Source organism: Coptis chinensis, chromosome 2, assembly GCF_015680905.1.
Source record: "Coptis chinensis isolate HL-2020 chromosome 2, ASM1568090v1, whole genome shotgun sequence".
In the NCBI taxonomy this organism is placed as follows: Eukaryota; Viridiplantae; Streptophyta; class Magnoliopsida; order Ranunculales; family Ranunculaceae; genus Coptis; species Coptis chinensis.
In genome coordinates, this window is record NC_141457.1 from 94,970,864 (window position 1) to 94,979,404 (window position 8,541).

The 8,541-nt window shown below is 40.0% G+C and overlaps 1 pseudogene across 1 annotated transcript; it reads right to left on the reverse strand.

Annotated features, from left to right (window-relative positions):
* Window positions 1–980: 980 nt before the first annotated feature.
* On the reverse strand, window positions 981–7,926 carry LOC147519219 (ubiquitin carboxyl-terminal hydrolase 25-like; annotated as a pseudogene). The gene is made up of 4 exons (XR_015213133.1): window positions 7,177–7,926; window positions 7,019–7,094; window positions 2,064–2,150; window positions 981–1,346 (listed from the first exon to the last, which is right to left on the reverse strand). The product of XR_015213133.1 is annotated as a ubiquitin carboxyl-terminal hydrolase 25-like (transcript).
* Between the last annotated feature and the right edge of the window lie 615 nt (window positions 7,927–8,541).

Here is an 8,541-nt window from a genome sequence, read left to right on the forward strand (position 1 = left end):
AGAGCTTTCGTAATCATTAAAATGAAAAGTGTAGCATATGGAACTATATATGCATGCGTGATTCGAAAGTCTCAAGAAGGTATAGAAGCTAGTGTATTAACTGTATTTATAGAGGCAGTTTCCTAACTGAACACCGAGTCCATCCACTTCCATTACAAATTAGGAGCACCATATAAAAGGCTATATAAAGTATAAACCCATGTTTTATTATTTTATAAAAGCCAAAATTAAATTACTTGCCACGTCTATTTGGCTCACAAGCAGATTAGATTGCCTTAATGTGCATTTGGAACAATTACTAAGCCTGGGAAAGTGGATATCCATAGAAAGACAATGAGCAAACTATCTTTCTTGCTTCTTAACTCCGTTTTCTTGAGCATATCCATCAATTTTCTCAACCGCAGCCTGATGAACATCTGGTGACACAGACTTGCTACATTCATCATCCAATAATTTTCTCTTAGATCCAGATACGAAAGATAAGTTTTTCTCGCATGCGTTTCGTAATATCACACCACAATCAGGCCTTCTGTCTTGTGCTACAATAAGAGCAAACGCACCACCTTCAGACCCCTCAGTTTTCATTGGTCTGACACTACTACCTGCAATTTTACCGTTTGCGTGTGGCATTGGTTCAGGATCCAAAGCATCGAGAGACTCGTTCACATGAGCAACATTGGTTACTGATGGCATGTCTTTTGTAATTTTCTTCATCTCTTTCCCTTTTGGTGTCAATGTGATATCCCGCATACCCGTTATTATCGCCATTTCCATTTGGACGAAGCTCTTTGGAATCAGAAGACTTCAAGATATTGAACTTTATTCTCGGACTTGAAGGAACTTTATCATTTTTAGATATGGTAGGAATGAGCTTCTTGGAATTATCAGGTTCATATGATCCCATGACTACCGGCTTTGGTGGAACAGCTCTCCTCATGCTTTGTGGTGCATTACACCCATTGGAATGTAGAGGCTTCACTTCATTGGGAACAGAGTATGACGCAGCATGGCCGTTGTAATACTGAGGCTTGGCAAGCCATTGGCAACAGAGGATGACGATCATGGCCATTGCAGTGTGGAGGCTTCACTCCATTGGTAACAGAGGATGATGCATCATGACCATTGCAGGATGGAGGCTTCACGCCATTGGTAACAGAGGATGATGCATCATGGTCATTGCAGTGCGGAGGTTCCACTCCTGTGGTAACGGAGGGTGATTTGGTTGGTTGCGGTCTTTGATTAGAACGGGAAAAGAAAAGAATATAAACCTTTTCAGACACAACCTCTTGTAGATTAGAGATAGATACAAAGGAATCATTGCAGCAATACCACCGACCCATTGCATCCTGCAAGCACATAAAGTACACATGAGGCAATAGCAATGTCGATATAATATAATTAAAAAAGAGATCACTAGTATATCAAAACAAAGCAACAAAAATGTTATTAAGATGATATTGGCTAAAACAGTTTGAAAAAATGGTAGCTGGTATGCGTTGATGGGGTGTATTGGGCTATTGCTGTTGGGCTTTATTGTTGGGTTTCGAATGGAGGCTGCCCGATCGAATTCCAGTGGTGCCCAATACAGGACCATTATTAGACCTATACAGCTATACTGATAGGTATTGAGTTTTGAAGGATAAGAAAGATCTCAACCGTTGCTTTATGTTAAAGTTAATCTAACGCCTGAGAGTGAACTGACTTTTAAGAAAATCTAACAACCTCTTAAATAGAAAAAGGTGTTCTGAACACAGAAGTACTTGGTTATGAGAAACAAACCTACTTTTCTCTCTCTCTTCCTTCCTTCACAAAGAACCTATCTTTCATCCTCCTCAATTCTCTTCCTTCCCAACAATGAAAATGAAAACCTCTCTTTCTTCCTAATGAATTCTCTAAATATGGTTTACCTTTTTCTCTCTCTTCCTTCCCAACAAAAATCTTTTCCTCCTGAATTCTCTGTGGCTTACCTTTTCTCTTTCACAATTGGATTTTCGCTGTCTTTCAAAAGTTTATATGGCTTTCAATTGCTTTATAGAATTCAAAAATGTTAGGTAGAAACATACCTTGATGTATGCATAGTAATGTCCAGAATCGGGTGAATAACCAGAATGCACAATGGTACCATAAAGATTATACTGTGGACATGGATCCTGTATAACAACATGAGATTACAATCCAATTAATCATGATAAGAAACAAAATAAGTAAGAAAACAATTTGAGATATTCTAATACAATGAGAGCCAAAAGGAGTATCAGTTATACACTATATTACAATCTCTTCTGAATAATTGCTGAGATCCATACTCGGTCTTAATAATTCTAATGGGCAGCCTATACCTTGACCTCTTTTCCATGAAGGGATTGTAATAGTGCATAGCGTACATCACAATCCCACCTCCTTTTCTCTCTTTTCTTATGCATACATTCCAAAGACAATATACTAATTGCCCACTGGCCATTACTAGTCACAAAAGGTAAGGATTATAAATATTATAAGATCCTATACTAATAGAATCCACTAGCACACAGACTACCAACTGCTGTTACCCTGCTAAAACGATCATAAAAATATACTATTCCCTTTTTTTCTTATCAGTAGAAGTCGAGCAATTTCATTAATTTAGAATATGTACAACAATTTTACACACATTTAGGACTCATAGAACACTAGGCCTCCCATTTACTCCCCCACTGTTAAAATGTTTTCTCATGGTACTAATAAACCCCAATTACACAAAACACCTCAAAACAGAAAGCTCCTCTTTTATTCCTAACACAATCTCGTGGATTTGCCATTTTTTTTTTGTTGTTGGAAAACCCTCACGATCCTCTCCTTCGACAAAGTCCACATAATTTCCATCAAAAGGTGCTCGGCTAACCATTGTGATAGGTGGTTTACTCCAACCACTTGCTCCCTTATAGCATGTACCTAAGGAAAAGCAAACCTGAAATACATACATATGAAACTTTGAAACTTTCATCGCCTAAAAGTTGAACACCTAATGCCCAATCAAAGAGAAACTCCTTAGCATCAAGAATAATTCTTTAAATCCCTCTGACCCTCTCCACATGCTCAAAGACCCTTCCATTCCCTTCCACAACGCCCAAATTATTTCCTTTAGGGCATGCTTCATGAGCTACCAGGCCAAATTATTTTCTCCTCCTCTCTCAAAGTTAATTTTTCAGGCAAACAACTTTTTCAAGATGTTAGGTGATTAGTACTAAAAGTCTGAAGATCGTTATGACCACCATCAACATTGATTCAAAGAGTTTTGTTTTTGAAACTGTGGTGGGGTCCAACTCATTCAAAAATGGAAGACAAGTGCCGTTTTTAAGCTGGAGGAAGCAGTGTGGATTGTCCAGGTTTTCAGGACTTTAGGCGAGTCGGGTTTCAAGAACACGTTCAAAGGAAGGACCATCACACGTTTTGGCAAGGAAAACAAGGCTGGAAAGTATGTGCTGATTTCGGCTTATTTCCAGGTAGGTAAAGCAAAGCATCTGCAGGGCCTTCTTGCAGAGGATAGAGGGATGGATCGAAATCTGGCTTTAACCAAAGTTACAAAGGAAGTGACTTTCGCTGATACGATTCGAGGTAGGCAGAATGCTCCAACAAGAACTGAGTCAATCACTAAATATGTGGCGGTTTGTGGTCTGCATTTGAATTTGTCGTATCATAAAACCTTTGAGAGTTTGAGGAAAGACATTCCGGGTGCAAAGAGAGTTATTTGCATTGTCTCTGATCAAGAGGGTATTATTGTGGAGGTGGAGACAAGGGGGAAAGATATGCCCAGATCTGTGACGGTACCATCGTGAAGGCTTTCATTGATCTGGATCCACGGAGCACATTTTAAACTGGGCAGGGAGTACAAGTTTGATGGCTGTTTTAGAGGTTGAAGAAGAGGGAGGAACAACAAACCCTAGAAGAGGTGATCTCGAGGATCGTGTGTCGAGCAGGGGAAATAACACGTGGATATTGGTTCTCCCTTAAGGGACAGTGGACCTGACTTGGTAAAAGACTTTCGGGCTCAGCCCACGGCAATAGATTTGGATCCATATGCTGGACAAAGCCCAGTGACTAATATCAGGCAACAAGATACAGCAGAGTGTCTCTTTCATGCGGCCCAAGGCAGGGGTTTGGGTGCTGAGACTTACGAAGCCCAAGAGGAGGGTCTCTCCTACAACAGTTTTGGCGTTGGTTCAGGGAGAGGGGAAGAGCAGCGGGACTGTGAAAGAAAAACAAATCCTCCGGTCTCCTAATCATCAAGATCTACCCGAGATAACAGAGAGACCACCAGCAAAATATCTAGGGTCTCAGATAGGAGAAGACGAGGTCAGTGGCTGGTCACCTCCAGTAAACAATCTAGTTTCTTGTCACCCCTTTCCAAAGGATCAGTCTCAGCATGAAGAGGAGGGAATCTTTGTATAACTCTGAGGAAGATCTTAAACGAAGATGTGGAGGAGGTTTTTGCGGTGCCGAGACATCAGTGTGTGGGGGAGAGGAGTTTGAATCAGAGGAGATTAGGAGTTTTATGGGTTTGAGGAGAGATCTCTATCCGGAATATGAGGGGATGGGCGTGCTGAGTCAGGCAGATTTAGAACTTCCTGACTCCCCACAAAGTGCTCTATACAGGGATGAGGCTCGGGCAATAATCTCAATGCACACAAAGGCTAAACCGGCTAGTTTGCGAGATGTATGTAGTACCGCAGAGGTTTACAGGAATGTTTCGAATCAAAAGGATAATGGGTGTACGGAATGTAAGTCGGACATGTTAGGAAAGCTTCTGGAGGAGAAGCTGAATGATTTAGCTGATCGAATATGGTGAAAGTACAGGAAAATATAGAGGATCGTTTTATGCATACAGTTGGACAGCCTGAAGGAGAAAAGAAGAGAGAATGCCTCGAGGCTAGTAAACCTTCACCAAGGGATGCGGACGAGTTTATGAGTCTTAAAACAGGAGTTTCTGTCCCTGCACTACCTTTATCTGTTGTTTCTCATTCTTATGTCGGGAGTCCTTTTTCTCATCGTATTAGTCTTGGTAGTCTTGTCTCTTCTGATTTTGGATGTGTTTTTCATCAGGTACCTTCTGCTGATGTGACCAAAGGCTTTTATAAAGATCAGGGTCTCACTGATAGGAATGGGCCCAACTTCTCACGCATGGTAGAACCACCTAGCTCCTGGCCCCTAACAGAGAGACCGGATATTGAATGGGAACACGGTAATAGCATCATTATCCTTTCTCAGGAACAGGATGAATCTGGGTTGGCCTTTGGCGAGTTGGGTAGAGCAGATAATGTGGGTTTCTTTGATATCAGTGGTGATAGAAGGGGAAGAGGAGAATGAGGGCGAGTCTCAAGGAGGTGATAGTTTGATGGAGGGTATAGGGGGTTTTGGGGAACTGCTACCGCTTAACATGATAGATCCAATCAATAGGCGATAGAAGAGTCTTAAGTCATCATGGTATGCTAAGCATACGGAAGACCTAATCAGGATTTCGGGGTTGTCATGTGAAGGAAAAGAGACGGAGGTTCTGGAGATGCTACAATCTATTTGCAGTTCTATCCATATATCGTCAGGGCATGAGACAAAATCTAAAGGGCTGGGAGTTCGAAAGAGCAATAAGAAGGACAGAGGCTTCTCCTTGAGGGGGTTAAACAAGGAAAAAGGATGACAAATGAGTTACTTAGACTTACATCAGTCATTCATTATGGCGAGGACATCATAGAGGGAAGTAGTAGAAGGGGGAAAAAAAGTTTGTTTTAATGGATCACAAAATTCTGAATTGGAATGTGAGGGGATTGGGAGATGATAGGAAAAGGCCAAGCATAAAGGAGGTGATAAAGAAAGAGCGACCCGAACATGGTACTCCTTCAAGAGACTAAACTACAAAAGCTTTTCTCATTAGGTATGCCGGGGAGGTGTGGGGCAAGAATAACATAGAGTGGGTTGAGTTACCGGCAGTGGGAGCCCCACCGAAGGGCAGCATCTGTGTTCTCGGGATAAGGACAAAGTGGAGGTTTCAAACAGTTTGATAGGCAGTTTTTCGATGTCTGTTGTGTGCAAGTTTGGTGGTGAATCTGAATCTTGTTTAGTTACTGCAGTCTATGGGCCTTCGAATAGGGAGTCTTGGCCCTTTTTTGGGTGAATTGGATGATGTTTTTGCTTTCAGTAGAGGATTACCATGGTGCGTGGGCGGAGATTTTAATGTGATTAGATTTTTTCATGAGAAGAAAGGGGTAGCCGCATTACCCCTAGTATGACCTGTTTTGATGATTGGGTGAGGAGATGTGAGCTTGTCGACATCCCTCTTACTGGAGGCAAGTTCATGTGGTCAAATAAGCAGGAGGACCCTATTTTGACTACTTTGGACAGATTTCTGGTTTCGGTTGAGTGGGAGTTAAAGTGACCACATTTGATTCAGCTCGTGGTCCCAAGCACGACATCGGATCATCATCCTATTTGTTTGGTAAAACAGGCTGGGGTTGGAAAACCATCACCTTTTCGTTTTGAGCTCGTGTGGTTTTCTGACCCTACCTTCATGGATAGTTTTAAGTGGTGGTGGACAGAGAATCAGGAAGGAGACCGACCGAGTATTATCTTCGCCAAGAAACTCAAGTTTGTCAAGGATAAGATCAAGATGTGGAACAAAACAGTCTTTGGGAGAGTGGAAAAAAGAAAAGAATCGTTAATGAGAAATATCAGGGGACTTGGATATGAAAGAGGAGGATCACAATCAATATCAGAGGAAGTTAATAATAACCTTAACATTCTCACTAAAAAAATAACGATGCGCTCAATATCAGAGGAAGTTAATTACATAAATAAAGTCGACATACCTAGCTTTCTTTGCACATGTAATTAGAAAGAAGTAAACCCTCTTGAATGCAATGCGCTTGATCAATCTTCCGACCATGTATTCCTTCAAATCTTTATAAAACCAGAACTCCTTCCACTAAAAAAACGACAATTGAAATATAACTACTAATACCATTACCAAAATACCATCATTAACCATTACCTTCAATTGAATTACAAGTACATTAGGTGCTTTAAGTATCGCCAATTGCTTCTTAGCCACCACCAACTTTTCACAACTGAAACAAAACCCAACACCGCAAAATCAACAAAACCAACAACACACATACATAAACAATAACAAATTTGATTTGTACTTACTTATCACAATGATACTTATTAGTCCCATTCAAAACTTCTTGTTGAAAATACCGCTGCATTAAGGTCTTTAACTGAAGTAACTTGAAACAAATCAAGACTAATATCCATAATATCATCCGTCTTATTCGATTCAGCTCCACAATCACAACACTTAACTTGACTCCTCAATTTACCACCAAAAATCCCTCTAACAATACTAGTATTCTTATTAATTTTCAAACAAGCATTATGACAAGCATCAATAACAAACCTAAGAAACTCATGTGCATCCTCTTGTCTACCGTAACGAAAGTGAGGCGAAAAATATTAATACAACTCAAAATCTTAGAAGGGGCGTCAATAGAAAAGTCTAGAGTAAGGGACCGGATTATCCGTTTTTCAAGAAGACAGAAAGGGCAATTGCCGGTACCGGATTGAGGACAATGAGAAGAGTGGTGATTGTTTAGACAGTAATTGGCAAGAGGTGGAGTATAGGATAAGCATTGAAGAACACTATTTAGATAACAGGTGTTTCCTAGGTTTTTTAAACCTAAAGGTGGGGATGTGTTGGGTTTTTTTCTTCTTTTTAGGAGTAGGTTTTTTTGCCAAGTCATCTGCAGACTTGTCCCCATTAATTGAGTAAACGTAAACTAGTACCACCATTGGAACACCACCAAGATCGCATTCTGTGTTTTGGAATTTTTGGAAATTGGATTGGGAAGATGCTGGGAAGTGGGAAGTTTTTATTTGTTGTGGGGTTTTATTTATTTATAGTGGGTAAAGGTTTTATTTAGCCTTCCCCTTTTTCTTCATCGTTTCGTTTTCTGTTTTCTCTGCTACTCCAAATCTTGGATTTAGCGTAATAAACACTTGTTAGCTGTTATTGGGCTTTCTTTTTGTTTAATGGGCTTTCTTTATGTGGGCCTTATGGATCAAAGTTTTTACGATACGATATACGTTAAGTGGAATGTTTCTCTCACCTCGTCTCAAAATTTGAAATTTTATATGTACCGACGTACGTGCTCATGCTTTTAACATCCTAGAAATTGGGCTCTAGACACTTTCTACTTTCTATAATGTCCTTTTTTTTTTTGAGAAATCCCAAAATTTTCTTTTGATATTACTCCAAATTTTTGTGACACGTCAGACTTTAGTATTCTAACGAAATCTTATTTCTCTTTTTTATCCCTGTCCTAGTAACTGCCAATTTCTTTCGCACACGAAAAAAGAAAACTCTTAATCGTAACCACGATGCTCTTTTGTCCCTCCCAAAATGAATTCAAACCAAAATTTCACATTTAAGCTTTATTTATTTTCCCATTATCTTCTTTGGAGTTTCACAATTTCATATAATTTTTTTATTTCAACGAATACATGAATTCTTCT